This window comes from Diadema antillarum, unplaced genomic scaffold (assembly GCF_040938485.1).
Source record: "Diadema antillarum isolate AM-2024a unplaced genomic scaffold, OU_Dant_1.0 seq00001794_RagTag, whole genome shotgun sequence".
In the NCBI taxonomy this organism is placed as follows: Eukaryota; Metazoa; Echinodermata; class Echinoidea; order Diadematoida; family Diadematidae; genus Diadema; species Diadema antillarum.
In genome coordinates, this window is record NW_027272472.1 from 790030 (window position 1) to 810938 (window position 20909).

A 20909-nucleotide genomic window follows, 5' to 3' on the forward strand; every position below is an offset into this window, starting at 1 on the left:
TAAACGTTTGTAACAGGACCCATGCCATATATCACACTTTGCCTTTAGGTCTAACAGAGGCTCGACACAGAATGCCAATTTAACAGTAGTCTCTCAACACGCCTTTCTGTGCAGTTTAAGACAAAAGTGAAAAGTATGTAAGTCAAAGAAGAAAATCCTAAAACAGCCAGAAAGCCTTCTACTTATTTAGTATAGAAATGATGTCACATATCCAGTAGTGCATTCTCAATGACCTTTGCATACAAATAAAGGTAACTAGAGTAGAAAGAGAAGATTCTTCTAAAATATTGCCACCAAGACTACGTTAAAAAGCAGTATACTGTCAGGGTATATATTTTCTGTTGCCATATTACCACATCAAAATTTCACTTTATATACATTTCCATCTGGTCTCATCAATTCCTGCCATTTACCAGTTTCATTCTTCATCCAAAAAACTTTAAGAAGAAGAAGAAGGAAAAAAAAACAACAACAAAAAAGATTGACACTGCCAACACAACCTCATGTCACATATTCCAGAAATATAACATTAAGATAAATATAGAGTGATAGCTATCAAATAACGTCTACGGGTAATGAAAGTATTGCCATGTTATAGTCTGAGAATTCACACAGAAAAACACCAAATCACGTTATTATAAAATACATTGAAAGGAGAGATCTGAAGACGAGTGGTTGTATATGGAAGAATTCAGAGAAAACTCTACAGGATGATTGCATGAAATACAGAAACTGTCTTAGAATGGAATATCCAATTCATCTGTATGCTGTCAGACATCGCCAATATTAACAAGTTAATTTCATTCATTAATTCATTTCAATGGAGCTTCAGTCGTTCCCTTGGTGAAGGAAAATAAGCCGATTCCTGAAATACAAATGACTAGAAAATAGTAGCTCTCTCTTGCAAACATTCCAAATGTCAACTACATTCTTTGACATTCAGTTCATGGATTGTATTTTGTATAGAACACCATGTGCCAAGACCATCCGACCATTTTTATACAATGAAGTAGCAAATCTGCATATTTCTCATATTTTCCTGTTTCTTTAGAAATATTCATAATACCTTCAATATGCTATTGTTATAGTTCATTTTTTTATCAGTCAGGTAAATGTTGGATAGTTTTTTCAAACTGAATATCATGATTTGCCCAAAATATGATTAACCTTTTGATTGGGTGCAAGTATCAGTGTACAGGGCCACGTGCGTAATGGGCACACATCATCGTTTTGTAGTGCACATTTGCAGATTTACATGAAGTATGAACCTTGCAAGATATTTAAGAATGCAACATTTGCAAATTCAGAGACAAAAATCATCCTCTGAGAGAGTTCAGTCTGTGATTACGTGTGACTAGCAGCGAGAAAGGGAAACCTGACATGGCCTTTACTCATTCTCGGAGTGGACTGACACCAACCCTTGGCCCTCGTCTAGCCTGGCAAACTCTTTCACCATACAGAGGAGAGAACTACAAAGTACAATAATGATTTGCTGGAGATACTCCAAACTTCACAATCTATCTCTCCTCCTCTTACTACACTACAGCACAGCAGACAACGTTTGGAAGAGAAGTGAAAATGATTTCAAAGTTTAAATATGATAATTTGAATCATTTTGAATTTTTGTGTATCCAGGCACAGAAAAAAAAAAAATGAGTACATATTTATGCATTTTTGGCTCTTATGATGATAAAAAGAGGAAACGTAGGAGAAAGAATTTGAGGGGTTTTATTCCAGTTGCATGTGTAGTGCGATGCTGTGTCATTGCACGGAGAAAAGATTGGAAGAAAATGGTGTGTCATTTCAGACGATTGGAGATTGGCCAGAAAATGTCGGTAAACTGCTTGCTAAATCATTGCACCTCTAACTGCTGCAGTGTCATCCTTGTAAGAAAGAAAGAAAAAGAAAATCTGACCTCGTCCAACCAAAAAAATGTTTCACTTTCACCTACAGTTCTTCAAAACATCATCATATATTCACCTCTCGAAAGATCTCAGATTACGATTCACTCCCCCTTCTGCAATAGTGTACTAGGTTAACAAGAACTGGCGACATCCAATTCTATTTGATATTGGAGTATAGCCACTGTGAGGTTTACCTGTGATAAATATATATTTGTTGATATACTACGTCTGTGTACGTGTATATATCTAACTCTATAGGAAGACGACGCCTGGGTGTATCTGTAGATTTCATATCAATATATTCTATCTGCAAACTCTATAATAAGTCCATATATCTCATCACACTTACTCTCAGATAATACATATGATACTCTGCTATACAATGTTCTCAATGTTGCAAAACTATCTCGACCATTCACATCATACACAAATGTCAAATAAATAATAATAGTACATATATTCAATATCAGGATGGACGTATGAAATCATTTAAATAAACTATGGCGCTTCACCATTTCAAGTAATATAATACTCTTGCACAAATTTTCACTTAAGAAATGGATGGACTTAACATATCTCAAAACATCATATGAATACAGACACTGACACACTGTCATTGTAGGTAAATTGTCATTGCTATTTCTTGTCAAATTTACCAAACTAATGTATACTCTATAAACCTGTTTGGATATTTATGTATACCACTCTGCAGCACTATGCATGATGGAGCATTATGCTGTATACTGCTGTAAGTCAATCAGATCAGATGTAAAAAAGATACACAGGTATTTCTTTTATTTCTTTGCCTCATCTGAAATAAAAATGATGAATGAAAGAGAGGAAATCTCAAAAGAGAAATAACTTTTCTAGATAATGTGTTACAAAGAAGGAGATTTCTTTGGTATTGCCATGTTTATGTACTTTCTTAGTAACAGCTCAATGTTCAAGATACTTCTCTTTCTAATGAGCTAGAAAAAAAAAAGAAGAAAATTCCAGAAAGGTACATACAAGAATTATCACATCACAAAAACAGCTGCCATAAACAATGAAACATAAGAGGTACAATTGCAAGTAGTATGTTAAAGATTGCAAATGAGGAAGAAGAAACAAGATATATAAAGATAAAGTGAACACAAATGGAAGGCTAGCTAAATTCACTCTCGCTACATGCAGCTAGATAAACAGACTCTGCCGTTCTTTGATTCGTTACGAAAAGTTAGAGCAGACATTACACACTGTGCAGTGGGGGGAAGAGGTAAAGACTTGGGGATTTGATAAAATTGGCTAAAAGACTGGTGAGAGTCTAAGAGTAGCAAACCATCACATCCTAGTATATAGCACGTAGTCTGCTTCAAAACTTCTCATACAAGTAGTATACAATATGATACCTTTAACTTGTACACATTCATTCTTTTCGCATACTTCAAAGTCTGCTCCCAAGAGATTTCTTCCTCACTTCCATCTCTGTGGAATCCTATCTATTGCTCTACGTGATTGAATCAGCTAACCACGCCCTTGTGTCTCAAAGGCGGTGCTTACGACTGTGAGATTCCATCTGTGTCATACCGATCACAGCCTGCATACAGCCCGGCCGCATGCAGTGGAAATGGGAGTATTTCTGTGAGTACTTGCAGTCTTCTGACAGACATTTCTCAGAGGAGCTGAACTGTCTGAAGCCAGCGGCTGACACCGCTTCCGTCTTGGCGTGTTGCTTGCGGTGGATGGCCACTTTCCCGCTGTCGGTGCAGATAAAGGGGCATCGCAGACAGTGGAAGTGGGTGCTCTTTGCCGTGTACTCACAGTCGCTTCGATCGCAGCTGACGGATGCCTTGTACCGCTGGAAGTCATCTTGGATGATGCTGTCAACGCGGTCGTGATGCTGAGCATGTTTGTACATCATGGTCTTGCCAGCAAACTTGTAGTTGCAGCCAATGTGGAGACAGTGATAGTGAGTTGTGTTCATGGCAAATTGACAATTACCCTCTCCACAGTGGACATTCCGCTCAAAGCGCTCAAAACGCTCCTGCATTGACGAATCAAGAGGGCCGCGCTTGTAACGCTTATATCCAGATGGTGCCCCTGGGTCCTCCACTACTAGGGTCAAAGGTCGCTTGTGAGGAGTTGACGGAGACTTGCGGGGAGGAGTTACCACCGAGGATGAACGGATCTTCCAGCGACCCAGCTGGAAGTTTGGAAGCACCTGGACTCCAGATTCTGAATTCTCCAGGTGGCGAGATGTACTGGGAGACGGCTCTTCCGCATCCAGGGGCGCTATGGGAACCATGAACTGATGCAGTCCCTTCGGGGAGGATCCATCCATGAGGAGGCCGTTAGGAGCGGTCATGATTGGCTGGGGCGGGATGGCCAGCATCGACTGCATCGTGCTAGGGATGGGAGAGACAAACATGCTGTGGAGAGTACTGGAAGGGTTGATGGGGACTGCCTGTGCCAAGGCAGAAGAACTTGATGTTACCAGCTGGTGAGGGCTTGAGGAAGCCAGCGAGGCCATCTGCTGGTAGCTGGGAATGGTGGCTTGGGGTGAAGACAGGCCACCAGGGGGCGAAGACAGGGCACTAGGGGGCGAGGAAAGGATACCCTGAGGTGAGCCGCTGCTGTTGAGTGGTAGGATGGGGAGAACTAGCTGCTGGGGGCCAGTCGGAGAATTGTTGTTTGGACGGTTGAAGAACTTGCCATAGATACGGCGCATGTGTTTCCTACCATGAGATTCCATTTGTTGAATCTGCATATTAAAAAAGAAAAAGGATAATGTCAAAATGAGATCAGGAATACCACGCATGACACATATTACATAACACAAACTAAAGTTCTGACTCATGTCTTTGAAACTTATGTGACCTTAACATTTCTTGACATGGTTTCTTCAAAGATGCAATGTAAGTGATCTTGTAGCATCATGATCACTGTCGTCAATCCTCGTTACCATCAAATCATTCATTTCATCACAGCTATCTATCATCTTCATCCTCCTCCTCTTCCATCATCCTTCCCACCATTCTCATCACCACCCTCCTCATCATCCCCACAACACCACCACCACCTGCCATTCTGGTTATCATCCTTGTCATCCTCATCACCCCCATCCTCTACTGGATTCATGGTATCTCTGCTGTTCACGTACCTGTAGGAAGGAGAACTGGCAACCCTGGTGCATGCAGTGGTAGTGCTTGTGAAGCAGGTTGTACTTGCAGCCCGGGCGTCGGCAGTCCAGCTTGCGGCTAAACTGCCGGAAGCTGTCGAAGATGAGCTTCTCGTTGCTCTTGTGGTCATGCAGCATGTCGTGGCTTTCCGTGGCAAAGTTGCAGTCGGGGCGAGTGCAGTGGTAGTGCATCTGGGCAATCAACGGGCACTCGGGCTTGGTGCACTTGCCACCATCCAGCTTACAGTAGCCCTTGTCACCACTAGGATTAGTAGGTGTCTGAGGAAACCACTTCATCTGAAATATGAGAGCAGTGCAAAATGTTGTCATTGGTTTTTCATAAATACTAAAGGAGGATGAAACCAAAAATGTACACGCTTGTACGCGGCTTATGAAGTGGATGCACAAATATTAGGACATATTGGTGAAGTTTGAGGAAAATTGGACGATAAGTTCAAAGTTATGAATTTTTAAAGTTTCGGTACTGCTGTCACTGGATAACGGGTCTGGAACAATTTGTGATGTCACAGTTGGACAATGATTTAAAGAAAATATAAGGAGAATTGCACAACTGCTGTTTTTATGAAAATTACACATTCCTTCCACTTGTCACTGACGTATGCGATTAGTAATATTATCCCCCCTCCCCCCTTCTGAAAGTGGTAAGCCAAGTGTGCTCTCTATTATACTAGAAATGAATAAAAATACTTTGAATTCTCTTAGAATTATCTTGAGATTATCACTGTCCTTCTACACCAGGAAGAGTTGCAGTCTTTTCATCCAGCAATGGCAGTACAACCAAAACTTTAAAAATTCCTAACTTTCGAATAAATTGTCCAATTTTCCTCAAACTTCACTTAAGTATTCTACTAATATATTGGCATTCACTCAATCTACATATCTACTTGGGTTTTATTCTCCTGACTCTGTGAGATGTAATGTTGCTCATAATTGCTTTAATGTCTTATGTACATCCATGAGGTGAATGACAGCAGTTGGTTTGATCTCTAAAGCAAACATCCTGTACATATTTTTGTCCATTCAGCCACAATTTTGATGTCTTGAGCAGATATCCACGTAAATTATTTTGGCAGTCACAAGGTAGTCCATGCATGCAGCATGGACATTTTGTTAATAAAGGAAAGTGTCGATGGACAAATTCAAGTCTAAATATGGATTAGAGCAAACATGGAACATACAGCTAATCCTAAGAGGTTAAGATATTACCACTATCACTACCAATAGTAACCACCACCACCACCACCACTAAAACTACCACTACCACTACCACTAGCATCACACCACCACCACCATCACTACAACTACCACCACCACTACATGTTGTACCACTATCACTATCACTACCAATAGCACCACCACCACCACCACTAAAACTACCACTACCACTAGTATCACACCACCACCACTACACGTTGCACCACTACCACTATCACTACACGTTGTACCACTACCACTACCACTATCACTATCAATAGCAGCAGCAGCACCACCACCATTACCACTACTACCACCTATAGTGCCACCACCATCACCAATACCAATACCACCACCACCACCACTACACTACTACTACCAATAGTCAACCACCACCACCATCACCACTACCACTACTTCTACCAATATCCCTACAACTAAAACATCACTAAACTATTGATACTGATAAATGACTGGGTCCTGTTCGCCCACAGAAGCCTTGTGAGTGTTGACACTCCTTATATAGTGTTAAGAGGGACAGGGTGGGGTAAAACATCTCGTCATAGAATAAATGATCCTGACAGGTTTAGAACCAAGACCATCTGATGTAAATGCCACAGTAGTCTGGCATTTCAATGTTAGATTTCTAGCTCCTTGGGTCACAATTTTTGTTCTCCGGTCAATATCTCTTTAAGCCATTGAGAATGGACTGATTTTGTTACAACACACATTTCCCATAGACATCTGCCGGAGTATACTTGGGACTCGTCCTCTACGGGTTAAAGAAATATCTCGTCACTCACCGTCTGGTCCTTGAGGACCACTTTGGGTGGGGGTTGGCTGACAGGGGTGCCAAGGTACCCCGGTTTTTCCACCTCGCTGTGCCGAATGGCCTCCAGGTCGGGGTTTTGCCGGTGCTTCTCGTAATGCGGCTTCATCAAGCTACTCCCAGTGTGGACTACTTCACCACAGTAGCTGCCTGGCTTCAGGCTCTGGACACAAGACACGAGAAAAGAGGATAAATACACCATTATTATCTGGTTTGGGGTCACGCTATGACAGACAGGTAGCTACAGTGCATCACTTTTTCATAATATACAATATTGTTCAAAACTTCATTACCCCCTGTAATAGCAAAACAATTGTTACACTACCGGGGAGGCCAACTAGAAACTTGCACATACTAGTAGTTAGTAGTCTAAAAAGATTTGAAGAAAGAGCGATGAACTATTGAATACGTCCTAAATATCATCTCCATGTAAGCAACTATAAATCAGACTAATGCCAGTCCCACATGTGTCATTTCTTGTCTGGTCCAACATGCTTCTTATCATTTTACCTCATCATACATTAAATTGAAAAAAAAAAAAATGTCTTACACCAAATCATATTGACAATGAAGTTATATCAAAGGCATATATGTACAAATATATATCTTGTATTCCTGTAGAGAGATGGTTGGCATATTCTATGATGCCAGATGGAAGCTGGAGGCAGAACAGAGCTTGCCATGAAGGGGTGTAGAATGCCCCCCTGGGCGGGTCTACTCACCCACATGCAGTGGTAGTGTGCAAGAGGACTGAAGGGACAACCCTTGAAGATGTCCTCACAGCTCTGGCCGTGCTGGTAGTACTGGAAGCCCAGCTCACAAGCCTCCTCCGACATGAGATGGTACCTGGAGGGGTCATAGAGAGGTCAAAAGAGGTCAACGGGACGTCAAATCTACACTGTAAAACAAGGAATGTTCGCGTGCATTTTAAATTCGCGAATTTCGCGAGCGCCAAGATTAGCGAAATTAAAATGCATGCAAAAGTTCTTGCCTACACATGTATATGCATTGAATACCAGAGGCAATCCGCGAGAATTTCATGCCGCGAAAAAGGTCGTCGGCTCCAATTCGCGAAAATTTCATGCCGCGAATATATCATGTTTTACAGTAGTTGAGGAGTGTGCACATACATTTGTACTACATACAAATGCAGATTGACTTCAGAGAACGCATTTTTTTTTTTGTGAATGTCATCATATACTGAAACATATATCTACCACTAGCAAACAGTACAGCTATACAGACTAAAGAGGCGTGGCTATCTTGCCTGCTTGACCCATTCAATAAATCAAACCCAATGCTTCTGAGTCAGTACGATTGCTAAGAGTGAAGTAGTCTGGTAAGACGATTCAGTGTCACTCTACGATGACTGAATCTGACATCAAGATATTTGTCAGAGCTAAGTAACAAGATGAGAAGAACAGAAAAAGTAGACTTCTTCTTGGCTTCATTACCAGAAGAAACGAGAGGTCAGATCACATTCCAAGACTAATTTGAGTGAACTCAGCAGACACTCCTCACTACATCTAGCAAACTGGGTGCATGTCTTAACCCGTTGAGGATGGGCTGATTTTAATTTGCTTCAACATGCATTTCCCATAGACCCTCGCCTGAGTATACTAGGGACTCATCCTCAATGGGTTATATTGGGATTGACAATGCAGACCTTACAAGTTTATGATAGTTGCAAACAAACACCACCTTTGACACTGAACTCATTGCTTTCTATTGGCATTTGCCCCATTGGGCAAGTGGACTGTCATAACTGGCCCAGATGAATAGTTTACTAGCCCAACAAATGGGAAGAACCTATTGTGAGGTGGATACATGTCAAGTCTGGTTGTTATTGGTGTATTTTGGGCACATGAATCAGAGGTCACACCCTACATGCTGTCAAACACACAGAGTTGCAGAAGTGTGAATTGTATAAAATGAGGCAATTAACATTGTTCAGCGTAATTTGTTGAAGATTTTTCATAGTATTGTTTCTCTGCTTAAGGACCACAATAAATTCCACAAATCTATACATGGAGCTGTCGATTTATGTACTACATGATGTGAAATGTTGAAAATCGTCTGGAATGCCCCTTTAAGTTTCAAGTCAATTTTGAATCCTTTTGAAAATCCTACATGCCAAATTCACACCATTACCCATTGCTCAAATTGTTCATACATGCCAAAGAAAATGCTGACAAGGTTTAACTTGCTACAACTTCAATCATCACTTTGCAGATAATCAAGAAAGTATGACTTACATGAAAAAAACAAACAAACAAACAAAACAAAAACACACGGCAGGAATTTACAAAGCATACCTCGTGTGTTTGTTGACCCCCTCCTTAGATCTGAAGAACTCTCCACATCCCTCCACAATGCAATGGTAGTGACCTTTGTAGAGGAGCTCACAGCTGGAGTGACAATGGTCATTGGCAGTGAATCTGACATGAAGAAAAAAGCATCATCATCATATCTCACAACATTATATCATATCTTACAACATGATATCATATCTCACAACATTATATCATATCTTACAACATGATATCATATCTCACAACATTATATCATATCTCACAACACTATATCATATCTCACAACATTATATCATATCTTACATTATATCATATCTTACAACATTATATCATATCTTACAACATTATATCATATCTCACAACATTATATCATATCTTACAACATTATATCACATCTCATAACATTATATCATATCTTACAACATTATATCATATCTTACAACATTATATCATATCTTACAACATTATATCATATCTTACAACATTATATCATATCTCACATTATATCATATCTTACAACATTATATCATATCTGACAACATTAAAGTGATTGTATAGTTTTGGTTGAGACCTAATTTCAGGTTTCTAACATTTTTTTTTGTGAGATAATGAGAAACCTCTTGTGAAATATGAGAGAGCGTGTAATTCCACGAGGAATTCAACGTTTATTTGATGAAAATTGGTTTTGAAATGGCTGAGATATCCAAAACAGAGCGCTTCTAGTAAAGTGTAGGACCCACACTTTATCACGATCGCTTGTTTTACTTTGTTTATGGATGTTTCAGTCATTCCAAACTCGATTTTCATCGAATAAACTTTTAATTCCTCCTAAAATGGTATGCACTGTACTATTTTGCAAGTGTTTTCTTGGTATCTTGCAAAAAGTTAAAAGCCCAATTCTCATCTCCACCAATACTGTACCATCCCTTTAAATCATATCTCACAACTCTGACAAAACAAATGCATACATCGGACTCTACTCAGAATGGTTGATTGATTGACAGGACACACAAAGGTATGCTGGGCATTGTCTCATTGAAGATTTAAAACATCAAAATGATCATAATCATGATGATTAGTTACCATGACAACAGCTAAATTGCTGACCGCTAATAAGCTGCTTCCTGCCTATCACAGTCATACTTCAATTGCCAAATTTTAACACGTCAACAAAAGTCTAGATATGAACATACATGTATGAATAAAGAACACAAAACTATTTCTTTGGTTGGGTTAGTGCAATTACATGATTCATTCTAAACAAAAAAATTCATGCTGCTATCTCATTAAAGCCATTGCTACTAGTGATTATTCAGTGAAGTATTGTAGGGTAGAAACATGACATCTCCACGGCTCAGAAGAAAGGAGATCATGACCTCTCACCTCTTGAAATATTTCTGCCACGCCTCTTCCTGTCTGCCATCCTCCCTGGGTTCCTCCTTGACGATGACCCTGGTTGGAGGTGAGTCCTCCGGTTCCTCCCTCATCATCTGACCTGGTGGTGAGATGAGGGAAGCGATGGGGAGGTTCAGGGAGTCATTTAGGTCTTCTCCCTCCGCATCCTTGTCCATCTCGGCGATCTTGGCAAACCCGGAGGGGAGTTCCCCCTCTCGGGACTGGCTCTCACGCATGCTGAGGTCTGTTGGTTTGTCATCCTCCTCGGAGTTCTCCTCCACTCCAGCTCGGTGCTTGGCTAGCATCTGGAGATCCATCGGTCTGTCATCTTCTTCGTCCTCTGACTGGTGGTATTCTGAGGTGACGGCTGAGGTATTAGTTATGACTGATGTTGCGGCTGGTAGGCTGGGCTCCTTCTCTTCCTCGGCGGACTCCTCGCCCATCGACTCAAACCCACTGCGCTTGGAGGAGTCTGGTGAGATGGGGCGAGGTGCGGATGAAGGCGCCGAGGTGATGACCGAAGGTTGGACGGCCTGAATGTCCAGCCTGGGAGTAGAGTGAGCTGAAAGGGGCATCACTTGACTGGCTAAGGGAGAGGTCTGGCTAACTCCGAGACCAGCAGACTGACCGGCCAACGCTGCCCGCTCTGCAATGGAGGCAGCACCAGGATCTGACTTGAAGATGATGGCGGGACAAGGGGGCATCATCAAGGGTTTGTCCCCCAAAGGAAGCTGGGGGTGGTGGGAGTGGAGGCTGCGGTAGGTGGGGTTAACTCGTGGCAACGGCAGCTTCAGCTTCGGACGAATGGACCGCATAAAGTGACGACCCGTCTCGTATTCCATCATGCGCTGGCGACGCTCGTGCTTGCGCTTGTGGGAGTGCATCTGATTAGCAGCGGTAAAGACGAAGGAGCAGCCATTGCGTATGCAGTGAAAGTGGTTCATTGTGTTGGAGTACCTGCATCCTTCATATTTGCAAGACTGCAAGAAAGAGGACAAGAAAATAAAGATCACCAATATCTTAGAGTGAATGACTACTATGCACGTACACATCAAACTGTCCGCATCAGGTGGCGAAAGCATCTTTATAATTTTTCAGAACAAACAAATCACTTTCTTTACTGGTGTGCCATTCTAAAACTTCCAGGAAATAAGAATATGCATGATCTGCATTTCTTGTTATGATCCATATTCTATATTTTGTCCTTTATTCAACATCCTCCTAAAACTTGTTATTTACCTCATGTTTGGAGAACTTTCGGAATCCATCTTTGCGGTATATGTCATCCTTCATGTGGAAGGTTTTGTGTTTTTCAATGTCACACTTGTTCTTGAAGACAAACTCGCAACCGGGTCGGCGGCAATGAAAGTGAGTTGTCTTCTGGCCGTAAAAGCTGCAGCGAGGCGTTCCACAATCCTCGGTGGCGCGGAATCGCTGGAAGCCGTCGTTAAGCAGAGTGAAATTCTTCTTGTGGAAGTTTTCATGGGTGAGCACGTCAGACGTGCTTGTGTATACTTTGTGGCAGCCAGGCTGTACGGGTGAGCAGACATTGGTGGAAAATACAATTTAACAATCAATTTCCATTTCCCAAAATTTAAACAGGAGGTTTAAAAAAACAATTACATTTGGAAAAAAAATATCACCACAATACAAGGGTACATTTTCAGAATTCAACTCGTTAATTCATGGAGCATTATTTCCATGTCCTACCCCGAAATATCATATATCATGTACGGTACAAAGTTCATCCGAGAAGCTCCAGATTTTAGCTGTACCTCACAAAGCTAGGGCACTTGACAATTGACACAACTCAAATCAGATGAAACTGATAAATAGCTGCTCCACGGGCAATATTTCATCCCCCCAAAAAAAAAAAAATGAAACAGAAGTGTGTCCAAGGTTCAAAAGTGACATGACAAAGAGAAGTGGCCCCTTGAATGTCAAGTTTGATAAGTAACCTACTCACTGCACAGTTATAAATGACAACCAAAAATTATGGTTTCGAAGTGTAACTAGACAGATACCTTTGGCTTTTAAAACTTAAACTGGTGTCACTATCACACCTGAAGGCAAGCAATTGCCATTCGCACTAATAAAATCTAAAAGCTTGACACATCAAGTTTGGTAAAGGGACACAGAACTGCACATTCTGCAACATACATGGAAGTTACCCTGTCATGATTGAGTACAGAATCTTTACAGGTCCATTAATAGTAAAACTCTTCTCATTTTATGGAGTAACTGCACATACGTAGCTTTTCAAAGGTATTCATTTACAGCAATTAATGTGAGACGTGCACAAACTAAGACATCAAAATTTCCAATTTCTCATAAAAGTTTCAGGATCTACCATGTGAAACTGAGAAGGGTAAGGATATGGAGCTACATACAGCGTAGGATGTTCCTAAATAGCCGTGTCTACTCTAACATGTTATGAATATAATGCACTGATAAGAATCGCTTCAAGAGACAATTTTAGTCAACACAGGAATATCCTGACATGCATAAATCACGCTGAAAGGGTACTTTGGAATACGTCTACTACATTCCCTCATCAACAAGCATTTCTGTATATACAGTATGTAGTACTTTACTCACCATGCACATTGTACAGTACGTCCTACAATACTACATGTATGCACCATAAAAAAGGGTATACAAACAGTGATCACTGGAGGCTGTCCAATTTATTCCACTAGATGTCATCAAGAACACATACAAACAAACCATACTTGAAGCAGTATGTCTAAATTGTAGAATGATTGGCACAAAACTAGGAACAAAAAGAACTGGCTGGTTTTTAAACAAAATAAAACATAAAACAACAATTTCATGCAAACAAGACAAAGAGCATATAAATTTTGCATATATCAATCAAAATCAAATGGATATCTGGTGAATTTCACGACAGAATTTCAAGTGGAAAGATGGATACAACTGAATAATCTTTGTTTAATCTTTGTTTAGTATGCCCTTCTTTCATCCTTCAAACCAAAATAGCAAATCAGGTTAAGGGTTAAAGGCGATGGAAAAGGGTTTTGGTTAAAAATATAAGGTTGGAAAGATATTAGTCTCCATTAAATCAATCAATGGATTTTAGCAGTTGTTAATAGAAAGGATTGTTAAAACTGCAATCTGATTTCAGGGTACAGAAAAGAACCATTGTTTACCCACAAAGATTATACCTCATATTGCAAATGAAAAACAACACAAGCGAATGAATGACCATTCATGCAAAGGAAAAAATCTAAAAAGGGGGAGACAAAAAAAGACAATAAAGTTCAGCACTGCACTTCTTTGTCAAGTGTCCCACATATCACTGTATGTAACAGCGAATGGAGTAATGAAAAAAAAAGGACAAAAGGAATCAAAGCAAAAAAACAAGAAAACAAAACAGACGACAAAATAATAATAAAAACTCAGGTTTTTACAGGGGAGATCAAAACTGAGACTAAAACAAATTTTGCATCCGGGCATGCTGCGACAAAGTGCTGCATATCAAATGCAAACAAAACCAATCAATCAGGGTTTGGACATCATCTTCATACCAGGCAAACAGTAACACAACCAGTAAGCCATGACACCAAGTCAAACAGAGGCAAAGAAAAATCCCCCAAAATAACAATCAAAAACCAAAAAACGGGGAAAGAAACAAGGCATTGGGATGGACACTCACTGCATGGGATTTGCACCGAATCTAAACTGCAACATGAGCTGTTTACCTGCATGCAGTGATAATGTGTGTTCTTCATATTGAGGGTACATCCCGGGTAGTACGGCCGACAATCATCCGAAGGACTGAAGCGCATGAATCCGTGTTGCAAGGAGTTGTCCCGCCGCTTATGCCAGTTGTAGTGGCGGATAACATCTTCCTTGCGAGTGAATCTCTGTTGATTGTGGGTAAAACAGTCTCCAATATCTTGTCCTCAAATGTCATGAGGCTTCTTCAGCCTTTCCAGCTCGGATCCAACTATCCTAAATAGTTTACCTTAAGTTAGCTGATTTTTTTTCCCTTGCTTTTCCTACACAATTTACTTACTTGCTTTGAACTGTAGTGTGTACATATATGTTGCAACACCAATTCACTAATATAGAGTAAAAGAGGTATTTAAGCAACAACTTCTGAAACAAAGAGGGGTTATCATTGTTCCGAGGACTTTTCTGAACCCCCATTAGTCCCACATGAAGGTTTTTTCAAAATGTATAGGTGTGATTCTGTGTGAACATGTTCCAAGCCCTCACTAGATTATTTCACCAAACAGATGAATTCAAGTACAAATAACTCAAAGTAATTCATAAAACAATAATTTCACAGATGGCTCAATTTCACTATAGAATAGTTCACAAATTCTAATTCTTTACACATCAGTGCTATTTTCTTAATTTGACCATATTGCTTACTTTATAGAATCTTTAAAAAAAAAGTGTTGACAGTCCCATGTGTTCACTTCCATGTTGGGCCCCAAAACAGCTCTTCTAACTTACATTGTTTTTCATACTTAATCATGTTTCATTGTACAGCAAATTTGGCAATGTTGCACAGAATCACACATGACTTTGAAACACCTCTCCATGCAGGTTGGTTTCAAGCAACAAAGCTAATATATTTGGTTAGAATTAATGTTTTAATTCAATAGAGAAAGAGATTTGTTACTGACATATGGATGTCCAAGACAACACCATTGATTTTGTTAATGATAGCAAAAGAGAAACGATGTATTATCATTCATCTAATTTAGTATGTCAGCATACATGTATATACTGGAAGGAAATTGACTACATTACAAATAGTCAAAGGTAAGCAAGTTCTTACAGTTAAGTTGATTGTCATATCATAAATTAGTGAACACTGTGAATTATGAAATTCAGTGACAACTGAAGCATGTAACTCTTGAAACTTCAAATTCAGATTTTCTCATTACTGCAGCAAAAGTGTTGTCATTAATTTCATGGTCTTTTGGGGACACATTAGATGAACAGTTCGGTGTGATCTCTTGCTGTTTGAAGGTTTGACTTTCTCCATCAAATTACAATTTTTTTAGAGAGGTACTTCATGAGACACTTAAAGAGTTTTTTTTTTTGTCACTTTGTAATGGTATGATATCTTATTGCAGCACTGGGACGGCCTTTAACTAGATTGAGGTCTTTTTACTGCTTGGCTGTAGCGAATGATGTTAAATTTGGGGCATAAGGGGCACATTGAAAATACTACATGATGCACAATGTTTAGTGCAGTGGCATATGAATGAAGGAATGAATGAGTGAATAAATGAATGGCTAGAGATGAAATAAGTAATGAATTAGTCAGTATGTTCATGAATGACTAAACTGGTGAGAAATAACTAGGACACTAGGCTTGCTTCTGTTGCAGATTAAACCCTGAGAAATTCCAAGTACTGGTAGTTTGGGGGAATAGAAGCACAAGGGCACATGGCAGAAGATAGTAAATTGCACAACTTAACATTAAGCCTCCCAAGTTGTGCATGATAGAGATAGGTAGTATACTTTGCAAGCCAAAGATCACTAATTGATTGGACACCTGCTGCTGGTAATTTTGGGGATCATATGCAAAAAGAAAAAAGAAAAACAAAAACTGGACTACATAAATGGGTTAGTGATCTCAATATGAGAGGGACCGCGTCTTTTGGAGTTTTTTCTTTCTCGGTACTCACAGCATATTTGCAGTCTTCGTCCAGACAGTGGTAATGCTCCTTGAACTGGTACGAACAGCGTCCACAATCTTGTGATGCTCCAAACCTTGGTAGAATAAAAGGAAAGAAAATGTTACCAATCATTCTCCACAGAGTGACTTGTCACATTTTCAGCAGCATAAGTGTTCCCATATCTTACAGTCTCAAACAGTTAATCAAATTGACATTGGCATACAGGCAAAATATGACTCAAATCATGTGAAGTGTTACCTGATCTATGTTCCCTATTTGTGTGTGTGTGTGTGGGGGGGGGGGGGGGGGCAGGGGACGGTTAAGTTAGTTTGATATTGCATATTAACACACAAGTTTGCTTAGAAGTCAAACGATTAATCTCTTTTACACACTAAGTCTATGTGAATGACTCAATGTGTATAAATTCCTTGTATTTCAATGCAACAATCCAAACTGTTTTAGTCCTCCCTCCCCCACCTTAGCTCCGTCTCTTTGACAGAGTACCAACGATCCAGTCTCTAGAAGCCCTAGTGACCCACCTGGCTATGTACCGGTTGAATGCGCTCCCCTCCAGTCCCGGGCTGGAGGATGTGGACAATGTGCCAGACTTGATACCCTTCTCGCTCCCCTCCTCCGAGTCCAAGTCACTCCGGCCCGTCTCCAGCAGGCACTTCTTCAGGATGTTGTTGCGGGACTTGTAGGTTTCGTACTCCTCCATCCTATCCTCATCCCGCGAGTGCTCGTCCCGAGGGTAGTCCTCCAGCGGCGGCTGATGGCAGAGTTGCTGGAGCCCGAAGAGGTCGAGGCCAACCCTTCCAGGACGGTGTAAGGGGACAGACCCTCACCCTTGCGGAGTTTGGACACATAGTAGTCATACTTGCTGGGGCCACCCACTCTCTCGGATCGAGATTGAGAGCAGCAGCAGCAGCACTGCTAGCAGAAGCCGCAGCTGCTGCTGCCACTAGCGCTGTAGTCGGTCCGACCAAAGCCACTGTTCTCTAGGATGGCTGCCTCCAGGCCTCCGCCTCAGCATCCTCCTTGGAGCCATTCTCATTGCCATGGCCACCAACTCCGCCCCTGCTTTAACTGTATCTGTTGGCTGATGATATCACGAATGCGTTGCGAGGCGCTGACCTTGCGACCAATGATCTTGTTGATGGACTGACCTGCCTTCAGTTTGCGGATGTAACTGTCATACTTTGAGACCCTCAAGTTTGGCACATCTTTCGATATACTCTCACCTAAGGAAAATAACATGGAAAAAGAGAATGATAAAGATATACACACAAAACTCAAAATGAAAATCAAATCGCCATCAGAATGTACAATATTTCTAGTAACATGAAAACTGATGGTCACACTGCCTCACCTGCTTCAAGTTTCTGGATGAAGTAGTCATACTTGGAGAAGCGCTTGGTCTCGGCCCGGTCCCCAAGCTCCATCAGATTCCTCATGAACTCTTGCTCCTCTATCAGCTGCTTGACCGTCTTGCCTGTGGCCATCCTTGGACTGACCTTCCCCTCTAGGTGGGCTGCCAGCACCCCTGGATGTGGGGCCAGGAGGTCCGGTATCACACCCCCCTCTGCCTCCCGCATCATCTCCAGGTGATTACGCCCACTGGTCCTTGGCTGGGTGTGGTCCAGTCTGGGTGGTGGGAGGATTCCTGGTTGCCAGGGAGACCATCGCCGTGGTCCTGCTGGCTGATGAGGGCAGACTCCTCGGCCCTTAGCTGCTGATGAAGGGCAGCAAGTTGCTGCAGGACAGTGTGGCTCGGAGCAGCTTGTCTTTCTCCTACTTCCCTCATCATTGATGTCTCCTGGAGAACAAATCAGAACCAAACACTCAAAGATGACAAAACATCCACAGGTATTGCAAGAAGCAAAGTCACATGCATGTGCCTACCTCGACAGATGGCAAACATAGCACCAATCATTGATGAAAAAGTCCTAGGTATACATAATGTATTTCTTCTGAACAATTTCTGTAGAGAGAGAGATCACCCCCATAACATCATTACCAACACAACATGATCACCACTACACTAACTTCACCATAACAACATCAGTTCTTTCATCATCAACACCATTACCACATTATCATTGTCATCACCACCAAAAGTATCTCGACAACATTGTCACCATGACCATCAGCATCAACCCCACTACCACATCATCATCACCATCACCATCTTGACACCATTACCATCGCACCCACTCAAGATACCTCTCGAATGTGACAAGACTGCTGCCCCCAAACCACACCCACCTATCATGGGAAGACATCATTCTCACCTTCGACTCGGAGGAATTCCCCGACGAGTGTTTGACAAAGGCTGAGGAGTGAGAAAGGCTTGGTCCTGGGCTGTCGGACTGATCTGGGCCATCGGATGTTCCTTGACCACTTTGTGACTGAAACCTCTGTAACACCGATGCTCTCCTCTTTTCTGCATGGCGTCTCTCCAACTCCAGGATTCGTCCTGGGCAAATTACAGATGAACAACATAATGCATTAAGAACAAATCTATCAAACTTCAAACTACTTTTCACTGATGTTAAGTACTCTGCAATGATAACTACGATAACAAATCAATAATTAAGCAAATGATTGAGTTACAATATCACATAAAGATAATTGTGATGATAATAATCAAACACAGCACATAAGAGGTTCAACATCAACAATGAAGACTACTTTCACAAAACAAATGACTACAAGTGTACTTTCATACAACAAATGATGACTGCTTTCATAAAACAAATGATGACAGCGAATATGAAAAAAAGAACCACAAATATTATTTCCAGCTGCTCTCTGAATACTGTCTAAACTGGACTCTTGTCAGATCAGAGTTTTTTTCAGCAAGACAAATGACATTATGAAAGTACTAACTCATCATTTCATTCTCCTCAGTTGTCACTTTAACATCTCTTTCGTGTACCATACTTCTCTTTGATGCACTCTGTGGTTATAAAACATATCTTGTTTCAAAGACAATGGTAAAGATCTAGGATCTGACAAAGCTCTAAACTAGCGCTGTCCAAGATTGAGGAAATCATATTTGAAAATGTAGTTTATTATGCACTGTCCCCGATGGTGAAGAAAAGTAGAAACTTGCACGTAGGTAAAATTCTGAGCAACAACTTCCGTGTCGTGTGCTGTTCAAAATCAATTTAGCCTGAATGTTATATAAATGTTGATAGGGCAGAAAATACAAATGTTGCCCATCTGTGCATTCCTTTCTCACAATTAAACTTTCACTGGATATCTTTTCAAAACCAGGGATTAGTTTACAAATATACACAAAAGTAGAGAAATACCACTCTCTTGTACAATGCATAGTCAGATAGCAGTACTATCTCCCCCATAAATGGCTCTATTCCTGAAGAAAAATCATTATGTGTTGCACACAAGGAAGTGAGATGCACGAGATCAATAATTTGTAAAAAGAATGACCAAGCAAAATTTCCTTTGTCAGCTGTCGTACTAAAACAAGAAAAAAAAAGGCCAATTCCAAAGGCCATGCAGTCATGGGCTCGTACGTAAACTAAATTTATATACCTTTTGACTTAAAATCTTAAAAATTCATGTACCAAGTTGGTATCACTTGTCCAATCCACTGTGCCATGGAGTATATCATACCATGTAATGAGGGATTGTGGGGGGGGGGGGGGGGGGGTGGATTCTGAATAATTCAAATGCTCTTCCAGTATACGAAATTCTATTTGTCATTTAATATCTCATTCAAAATTTGGGTCAAAAGTTGTTTGTCTTTGCCTAGGTTCTCCTGCTTGGTAGATTGCCAGGTTTTGAGAAGCCCCCAAAGAAAGACACCTCATGAATGTCATCTCGTCACATCCTCTCCGCATGGCTGGTGGACAAAAGCTATGTGTGGGCCAAATCAATCAATGACAGATTTCATGGGTGACGAGTCACAATCTACTTCATATGCAAATTGAGGGAATGGGTCGCTTGTTTGCAATCTGCATAATCATTGTATATTTGTGATCACCAAACATACAAGCAAAAAACATTGACAATATATCCCACTTACACTGCATGATTTGCAGATTTTTTTGAATGCAAAATTCTACATCAACACTACAGGGAACTCATTGAATTCACAGCCATTTTCATCATAATTGTGCAAATTCTAACATTTGTGCATTAAATGCTTAGATCCAGTACAATCTTATTGTGCATATTCTATTCTTGTTTATATTTTTTTTCCTCCAAAATCCTAATTTCATTCCTAGCATGTATTTGTGGGAGGAAGGTACTATCACCTCAAACCTTTTTGGTAAGACAGAAAGGAAAACAAGCTGGATCTTCCCAGGTAATCAAGGAAGATAAGCAAGAGGAATCTTGGGGAAATCTTTCTTTCTCCTGGAATAGGACGACACAGACTAATCAGCACGCTGTCACATAACACTGATG

At 40.8% G+C, this 20909-nt stretch overlaps 1 pseudogene; it reads right to left on the minus strand.

Annotated features, from left to right (window-relative positions):
• Positions 1-1875: 1875 nt before the first annotated feature.
• LOC139712347 (uncharacterized) overlaps positions 1876-20909 on the minus strand; it is a 149080-nt pseudogene continuing 130046 nt past the window's right edge.